We start from the raw sequence: 9,094 nt of genomic DNA on the forward strand, positions 1-9,094 counted from the left end.
GCTTCCAAGGGCAGGGACTTTATCTTATGCTTATTCATAATTAAATGAACTCATATATTTGAAAATGGTTTACAGACTGTGAAGTGCTTTGTTATTATTCACCTCATTCCATCAAGATGTTTTGAGCACCCACTGTATGCAATCATTGTGCCCCACATTAAGGATACAGAGAGAAATAAGAATTGGTCTTTGGAGGCGCCTGGGTGGCTCAGTCAGTTAAGTATTTGACTTCGGCTCAGGTCATGATCTCAGGGTCCTGGAATTGAGCTCCACTTCGGGCTCCTCACTTAGTGGGGAGTCTGCTTGCCCCTCCCCTGGCTCATTCTCTCTCTCTCTCTCAAATAAATAAATAAAATCTTAAAAAAAAAAAAAGAACTGGTCTCTGATTCAAGAGTTTAGTGAAGGAGACAGCTTATACTGGTATATAAATAAATTACCACATGGTGAGATGTGATAGGGTAAGGGTATAATGGAAAGGCTATGAGAGCACCAATAATAGAACTGATTTTCCGGGGAGAGAGAGCCAGGCAAAACCAGGTTCCAGTGCCGCTTCCACGTTTGCTAGCATGCAATCTTAGCTAAGACCCTTAACCTTTAGATCTCAGGATACTAACCTGGGAACTGAGAATAAGCATACCTTCCACACCAAATTGCTCTGAGGATTAAATAAGCTGATAAATGCAAAGGATCCAGCATAGTGTTTCTATATAATTGTGTCCAGCACAAGGGCATTCCTTTTCTTCCCTTCTAGAAAGGGAAGGGAAGAAAGGCTTCCAAAGGAAATAGCATTTGAACTGAGCTTACCAACGTGAAAAGTTCGCATTCTTACTCAGGAGGAGAAACTAATACTCTCAGAGTAGCTACTAGGAATAGGCATTCTCTCTAGGTTTTCCCAGAATGAAGAGGGGAAGAAGATATCAAACAAAGAGAACAGTATAGGTAAAGACACAACATTTTGGAAGTATGTATTATGCATTTGGAAAATGGCATATCCTTCCAGATGCCGTGAGGTTAGGGGAACCAGTGCACCCATGGTGGGAGATAAGGCTAGAGAAGGAGAGCAGGGCAGGATTGGGTAACTTTGCAAAATTCTTTTACTTCTGCTATCTATTGTTTGGAATTTACTTGCCCAGCTAACTGCAGAACTTTACACACTGTGTGTGGACAGAAAAAAGTTCTCACGGATCCACAGGGTTTCCACCCTTAAGTGGGAGCATATCAATTACAAAGATCTAACCTCCTATCTAATTCCCAAGACTACACAGTGATTTCCAGAACACAGGCCGTGGTACATAATTTATGCACTCACTTTGTAGCTTTGTAATTAAATCTGCAGAGGATTTGGAGCAATGCAGCAATACTGGTACAACTCCTTGCATGTGTAAACATACCATACAGGACTATAAAATTGATGGTTTTCAAAACTCCCCTTTCCTACCTACAGAGCTAATGATAGATTGCGTTATACTCTACCACCAACACCGCACAATAGATCGTGTTACAAATGCAGTTAAGGGACCCAAGGCATGGATGCACTGGAAAAAATGACAAAGGATGTGAACTGATTGACCCACACAATCGCTCCTGACCTAAATTCCTGTTACAGTCAGAGTCTGCACATACACTCCAGCTTTCTGATATCTATTATGTATGACCTAAACCGTTCTCTAGGACTTCCGGTGAAAGAAATCTGACAGTGGTCGTGTTTACTGTATTCTAGCACTGTGCAGATAATTTCACATTCATATTACGGAGTGCTTACTCTGTGCCGAATGCTCTAGGTACACAGTTGAAAAGAAATTAGACTTCGTTTCTGCCCTCATGCAGCTTCCACGTATCACAAATAATCCTATAACAATCCTTCAAAACTGGAATTTTAAGGAGAAGAAAATGAGAGCTAGGCGAGGTCAGTAATTGGCCGCAGAGCCAACTTGCCATTCGGCTCAAAGGCATAGCACCTAGAGTCCAAGAAAATCTTTTAACATTAATTTATTTTAAAACCGGAAGAAATAATGAATATAACCTGCATTATGTTTGTCTTTATGCTATGCAGTCATAAATATGTATTTAACCACTTTTTCTTATAAGGAAGGGGCTCATGAAGTCAGTCAGACCTGGCTGTGTATCCAGTCACCCGTGTATACTCAGGTAAGTTACACACCATCCCCGAGATTCAGTAACTTCTATAAAATGGGAAAAGTCTAGTTGCTATTATTGTGAGGACTGCATCCTACCTGCCTATGCTGTCCTAATCTGCCTTTGTCTCCTCAGAACTTGGCACAGCATTCTGCCCACAGCGGGGGATCAGTAAATATTAGTTGAATTGCAGTTTTGACACTCCCTTTAAGAGAAGAACATCCTGCCAATGGGTAGAAACGTAGAATTCTAAAGGAAGCTCTTTCTTTGGTGGCCAATCTTGGTTTCCTTTGCTGCCTCCACTTTCTCTGGTCATCTTTCAGAGTTGGGGTTCTCCAGGCGTGGGGTACTTGGCGTAATTCTTGGCCAATCTGCCCTCCCTCTTAAAAAGATCTCATCTAGCTATGTGGCCAAAACTACTACTTATCACCCCAAAATTTGTTTGTATAACCAGGACCTTTTTCATGAACTCCGGATTTGTATATTTTAACTGTCTACTTGATATTTGCAATTGGTTATATATTGAGATCATCAACCTAGCACAGAGCAATCAAAGCGATCTTTTTAAAATGGAAATCTGATGATGGCTCCCCTATGAGAGGCTTCCCATTGAACCAAGTATAAATCCTTCCCAGGGCCTGTAGGCCTGTTTGAGATCTTGATTTCTCACCTCCAGACATTGTCCACCTGTTCACAGTGCTTAAGCCACCCTGGCCATGTTTCCAATGTTCAAAAGAGACAAACTTATTCCCCTTCTCAGAGCCGTTGCACTTGATGTTGTCTCTGCCTGGAATACTTGCCTCCAGATAAATGCATGACTTCTCATTCCGAGCTCAAGCAGTGTCATCTCGGGGAGGGCTTCCCTGCTGTCTCCCAGCCAATCAGCCTTCCCCCATCTCCTCCTAACTTGCTAAGTCATAACCTTGCTTTAGTTTTTCAGCATGCATATCATTAATTGATATTTATTTGGTTTCTTGATGATTTTCTGTCTCTCCCACTAGAAGGTGGTCCCTGTAATAGCAGGAGACATGTCAATCTTGTTCTCCACTGTATCTTCAGCACCTAGCCCAGTGCCTGGCACATAATGGAAACTCAATAAATAAACATCGAGGTGGTGAATAGTGGAATCAAGGTCCAGTGAAAGCACTGGAATGAGAAGACCTTGGTTCTAGTCCCTATTCCATCTCTCTGTGACCTTGGCAAATCACTTTGCATCTCAGAGCCTGTTTGTTCATCAGGAAAGTGAGCATAACAGCAACTGCATGAAATTGGTGTGAGAATCAAATGATATCATGCATGTTGCTTGTGTGGTGCAGGGCTTAGCATACAGTATGATGATCAACAAATATTAGTGCTTTTTTCTCTCTTAGATCCTCAGTTTCCTGACAATGAGGGAAATTCCACTGATTGCATAGTATTACGTTGTTGCAGAAGTGATATTAACTTATAAAACCTTCCCTCCTCTGGGCCTTTCCACATAGTATTCCTTTTGCTCCTTTCTCCCCTCTGCTGTTTCTTCCTGCCTGGTTAACTAAGAGTCACCTCCTCCAGGAAGACTTTCCTGAGATCATACTGGATTAGGGCTTCTTTGGGTCCCTCTCAGGCCTTAGGTGTTCCTATTAAACTAACAGATACCATATTATTATTGTTCCTCATAGGCCCAGAGGACGGATGGATAGATAGAAGGTAGGATAGAGGGATAGAGGGAAGTAGAGAGAGAGAGAGAGTGAGTGCCAGGGGGTGATGGAAGGAACAATGTGACAGCACTCTGGAACTGACCACACCAACATTAAGCAGACTTATGGGACCCCGGAGACCACCCTTAGCTGGTCCTGCCACACGCCCACTCCCTAGGAACTCTGCCCTGTTCCCTCAACACTTAGCTGGCCCCCTCCACCTTGGTCTGCACTCCCAGTGCATGGTCATCAACCATTGGCTGCGGTGCTTATTACCTCTAACATCGCAAATGAGAGGCAGTCAGGTGCAAGGTGCAGGTGATCTCAGCCCCTGCCCCAGTGTCCAGGGAGAGGTGGTGACATTGGCAGAGCACCTAGCAGGGTAGCGGCTCTCCAAGGCTGGGCACTGGGACGCCGGCCCAAGGGATGAAGAGGTTGCAGCTGCTGCTGCTACTGGCCGCCTGCATGCTGGGTGTGTGGACACAGAGCTGGGTCTACTTGTGCAAGGAGTTTGAAGATCAGGGTGAGAGGCCTGTGCCAGGTCAGGGGTGGCATGGTAGGGGAGGATGTGGAAAGGAGATGTGAGACCAGACCCTACCTGCTGTTCATCAATTACCTGCCCCTCCAGTCTGCAGTTCAAAGCCCTGTTGGTTCCTTCCTTACTGTGGGACCTTGGGTGAGGAGTTTACCCTGCCTGTATTTCAGTTTCCTTTTCTGTGAAATGAGGACAACAATACGGATCTTAAGAAATTGTTCTGAGAATGAAATGAAATAAGGTATGCAAAGCATTGCCCCAGTATATAGTAGGTATGCAATAAATGCTTGTTCTCTCCCCTTCATCCTAAAAACACAAACAAATGAACTCTAGAGGGAAAATGTGAGCACTACTTGTGATAGTGAATTTTTTTGTATTTCATAAAATATCAGCTCAGAAGCTCTTGAAGGTTGCCTTGTCTAACCCTCTCCCTGGAACGTGTCAGGAGCATCAGGGAATTATGGCAGAGTTTACTTACTGAAGGACAGATGTTTAATGGTACTGTTGCATCCCATAAAATACTCTGGGTATGTGTGTATAAAATCTGATTGATTCTTTGAGAGTGAGGTGAATAGGGCACTTGCCTAGGAATCAGGATTTTTTGGAGTTGAGTCCATATTTACCTTGAAAGCCTGGATAAGCCCTTTCCCTTTCCTGAGACTCAAGTTCTCAGTCCATGAAACAAGTAACACTGTGTTGAGAACAAGGTGCAGAGCTGGTGCAGAGATAGGAATGAATAAGGCCACTGGATGGGAAGACTTCAGGGAGAAAGAGAAACCAGAGCAGCACTTCGAAGGATGAAGAATTTATCAGATGAACAGGGTTGGAGAAAAAGGCATTCCAGTCAAGAACAGCATGTACAAAGTCCAAGTTATGATGCAGATAGCACTGGCATCTTCAGGGAACTGGAAAGTATGAAGGGGAAGGTAGTTAAGGTGAGGCTAGAGAGGAGGCAGGACCTAGATCAAGGGGGCTAAGGAGCCTGGCCTTTCTCTGAGCAGTGGGGAGCTAGTGAAGGTGATAAACAGAGGGGGGAAAACCCCAGATCTGGCCTGGGTATTAGATAGAGCACTTTAGCAAAAATGTGTAGGATATATTGTGAAGCTGACCAAAGTTCAGATTGGAGAGGCAACCTTCTGAGTGAAAAGTGGAGAGGCCTACATGGGGGCATGGGAGTGCCGCGGAACGTTAGGGGAGGAGCAACCAGGAGAGATGTTTAGGAGTTGGCTGAAGCGTGGGATGCCAGAAGCTCACAGTTTCACTGGTTGTGCGGGAATCTTCTGACAAGGCACAAGCCTCACCAAACCGTAGGTTGGTGTTCCCCCATTTCCTGACTGACTTCAGCTATCCTTTGCAGTAAGCTCTGTGAGGCTAAGCTTCTAACTGCTGGGCCTGCCCCACTGCCTGGGGCGGCTTTACTCACATTGTAATTCCTCTTGTCAGAAGGCAGACAGCAAGCGTGTACAAACCTGCAGTCACTTCCCCAAGGACTGAACTCCCCTTTCCCAATGTGGCAGGAGTGAAATGCCCAAGGATGTTACTGACAAATATTTGTGAAATTCTTGGAATCAAAGGAAGAAGTCCGAAGTCCCAAGACTGTTGATGAGGCCAAAATCATCAATAAAACCCAGCGCCTTATGCTTAGGAAAGGTTACTCTACATGACCTCACCTTCTCCAGGAAGCCTTGCCTAGACTTCCCCTAGTTCCCTCCACTTCTGTGCTTCTTGGGTGTCAGCTCTGCTCACACTGTGGTTGTTTATCTACCTGATTCTCCTCTGTGTTGTCAGCATCAAAGTTAGTGCTTGGCATAGAGAGGTCCCCAGTGAAGGATTGTTGAATGTTGAACATTTTGACCCGCGGACACAACCAAAAAATCACAGCCAGTGAAGAGAATCGATGTTCCAAGAAATCTTCCTGCAGTAGGATTTAGAGACATGTAGTAGTTGAGGTCAAATGCCTGCTTTAAAGGAATCAACCCAAAATGTGATAATTAGGCCAAAGGGAGAGAGATCTCGGTCAGAGAAATATGCTGAGAGCTGATGCTGTTTCCTGGTGGTGCAGCTTTAGCTGGTGGGTCATCAGGGTTCTAAGGCATAGCCTAGATTTAGTGGATCCAGAAATCCAGTACTGTTGGGGTACTCAGAGCTAGGAAGATCTAGGCAACGACTTGTTCTATGAAACTCGTGGGTGGCTGGTGTATCAAACATGTCCATAAATTCATGAGCATCTCAGATTTAACATGTCTAAAAACAAGCTCTTGTTTTTGCAAAACAAACTCTAGACTTGTTCTCTCCTGATCTTCTCCACATTAGTAAATGGCCCAAACATTCATCTGGTTGTTTAGGTCAAAAATCTAAGCGTCATCTTTGATTCTTTTATTTTCTTCTCCTTTACCAAATCTGTCAGCAACTCTAATTGACTCTACCTTCAAAGCATATTTTGAACATGATATTTCTACCTCCCATATTGCTACCTACCCTAGTCCAGGCCACCATCATCTCTCACTTGGCCTATTGCAGTAATTTGAATGGCTTCTTTGCTTCTGTTTCTGCTTCTCCCTAGTCTCTTCTCATCAGAATGATCCTTTGGAAATGTAAATCAGATGGTACCATTCTGGATCTTAAAAACCTCCACTGCCTTCCTGTTAGATTTAAAATAACATCTAGAAGCACCTGGGTGGCTCAGTTGGTTAAGCATATGCCTTTGGCTTTAGGTCATGATGCCAGGGTCCTGGGATCAAGCCCCACATTGGGCTCCCTGCTCAGCGGGGAGACTGCTTCTCCCTCTCCCTCTGCCTGCCACTCCCACTGCTTGTGCTCTGTCTGTGTTAAATAAATAAATAAAATCTTTAAAAAAAAAATCCAGCCTTCTCCTCACCATGACCTACAAGAACCTCCATGATCTGGAGGCCCCTCCCTACCTCCACAGTCTTATCTCCTTCTTCTGTATTATAGTCCATACAGATTGTCTTTCTTGCTGTTTCTCAGACACTCCAAGCCCATCTCCATTTCAAGGCCTTCATACTTGCTGTGACTTCTGTCTAGATCTTCTTCTTTTAGGTCTTCACATGGTTTATTCCTTCCCATCATTCGGGTTTCTGCCTAAGTGTCTCTTTCTTGATGGGCCTTCCTTCTTCATCCTAGTAAACATCACTCCGCCATATACAGTTATGTTCTCCTCCTTTAAGTGACAGTTTTTTTTAACTCAACTTTTTTGAGAGACACTTAATCAACCATACCACCTAAGTGCCCCATTTGAGATATAATTTATATGCAATAAAATGCACCCATTTGAAATGTATGAAGTGTATCATTCATTGAATTTTGAAACTGTGTAACCACCACCACAATTAATATGTAGAACACTTCCATCCCCCCTAAAAGTTCCCTTGTGAGACTCTGCATGATTACTTTTTTAGAACACTTTTCACTATATGATAAGTTTCTTATTTGTGCATTTATACATTGTCTCTCTCTCTTTTGTCACTGTTTAGCTTTCTGATAACAGAGTGCTTCTCTATTGTGTTCGTTGTTGTATCTGTGGCCCCTAGAATGACACGTAGTAGGTGTTTAATTTTTTTTTTGAATGAATGAATGAAGGAATTGCCCTGGAAAGTGACTCTTTCTAGAGATAAGAATGCTCCTAATAGCCAAGATAAGCCCTTCCTGATTGTCAGGGACCCCGGAAACCAAATTCAGTGAATCAGAACTTAATTTCTGTTGAATGCCTATTGTGAAACAGTGGATTTTTTTATATATGTTATTTTATAGAATCTCTCAACAGTTCTATCAGAAAGATGCTATTATCTCTCTTTCACTGATGAGAAAACTGAGATTCAGAGAAGTTGAATGACTTTCCCAAGGTTGCATAGCTAGTGTCAAAGTGGTTTGGAGGCCAGGTAAGGCAATGTCTGGAAAACATTCATTGCATTTTATAGTTAGAAGACCACTCGATGACTCAGTGGAGTGGTGGGGGCAGAAGGCTGACTACAGTAGGTTTAAGGGTAGATGAGGACCTAGAAAATGAATAGAACAGGTACGGGCTGTGTTTTGGAGAACGGAGAGAAGTAGAGAGCTCAGTTAAGGAATTTGGAATGCAAAGTGAGAGTGGAAGGTTTGGATGAAAGGCAAACGGGCAAGGGAGTTGAGAGGAGTAAGGTGATAAATCCACATCTCTTTCAAAATTACAAATTTGCATTTGGTGCAGTGCCTGGCACATAGAAAATGCTCAATTAAAAGTTTATGGAAAGAAGGAAGAGGGAGGGAAGAAGGAAACGCTGTGAAATTTAGATAGGAAGGAGCCAGCCGACTGAAAAAAAAAAATGGAGAGGCAAAGAATAGGTGTATTTCATTCAAATAACAGAGTATGAAAACTGGAGGATAGGAGGCTATGAGATAGAGGGGAAGTTTGAGTTTGTAATTTCAGAAGTGGAAGAGTTCCTGGTGATGATAAGGCCCAACGTGTGAATGTACGGGAAGATGGCTAAAGTGGGGTGGAGGGAAGGTCAGTGGGGTTGGGGGTGCGTTATTAATAATTGGGAACATTCGGAGACGAACCTAAATGTCCAGTGGTAGGACCCAGTCAAGTAAAATACGATACATCCATAGAATGCTTGGGAAGGCTTTAATGTCGTAGGGAGATCTTTATGATATAAGCTTAGATGTAAAATGTACAAGATTGTATCTAAGTTGCACATTGTCACTATTATAAAATACATTTGTGTGTGGAACAAGGAATAGAATATAC

The sequence above is a fragment of the Ursus maritimus genome, unplaced genomic scaffold (assembly GCF_017311325.1).
Source record: "Ursus maritimus isolate PB19 unplaced genomic scaffold, ASM1731132v1 scaffold_12, whole genome shotgun sequence".
NCBI lineage: Eukaryota > Metazoa > Chordata > Mammalia > Carnivora > Ursidae > Ursus > Ursus maritimus.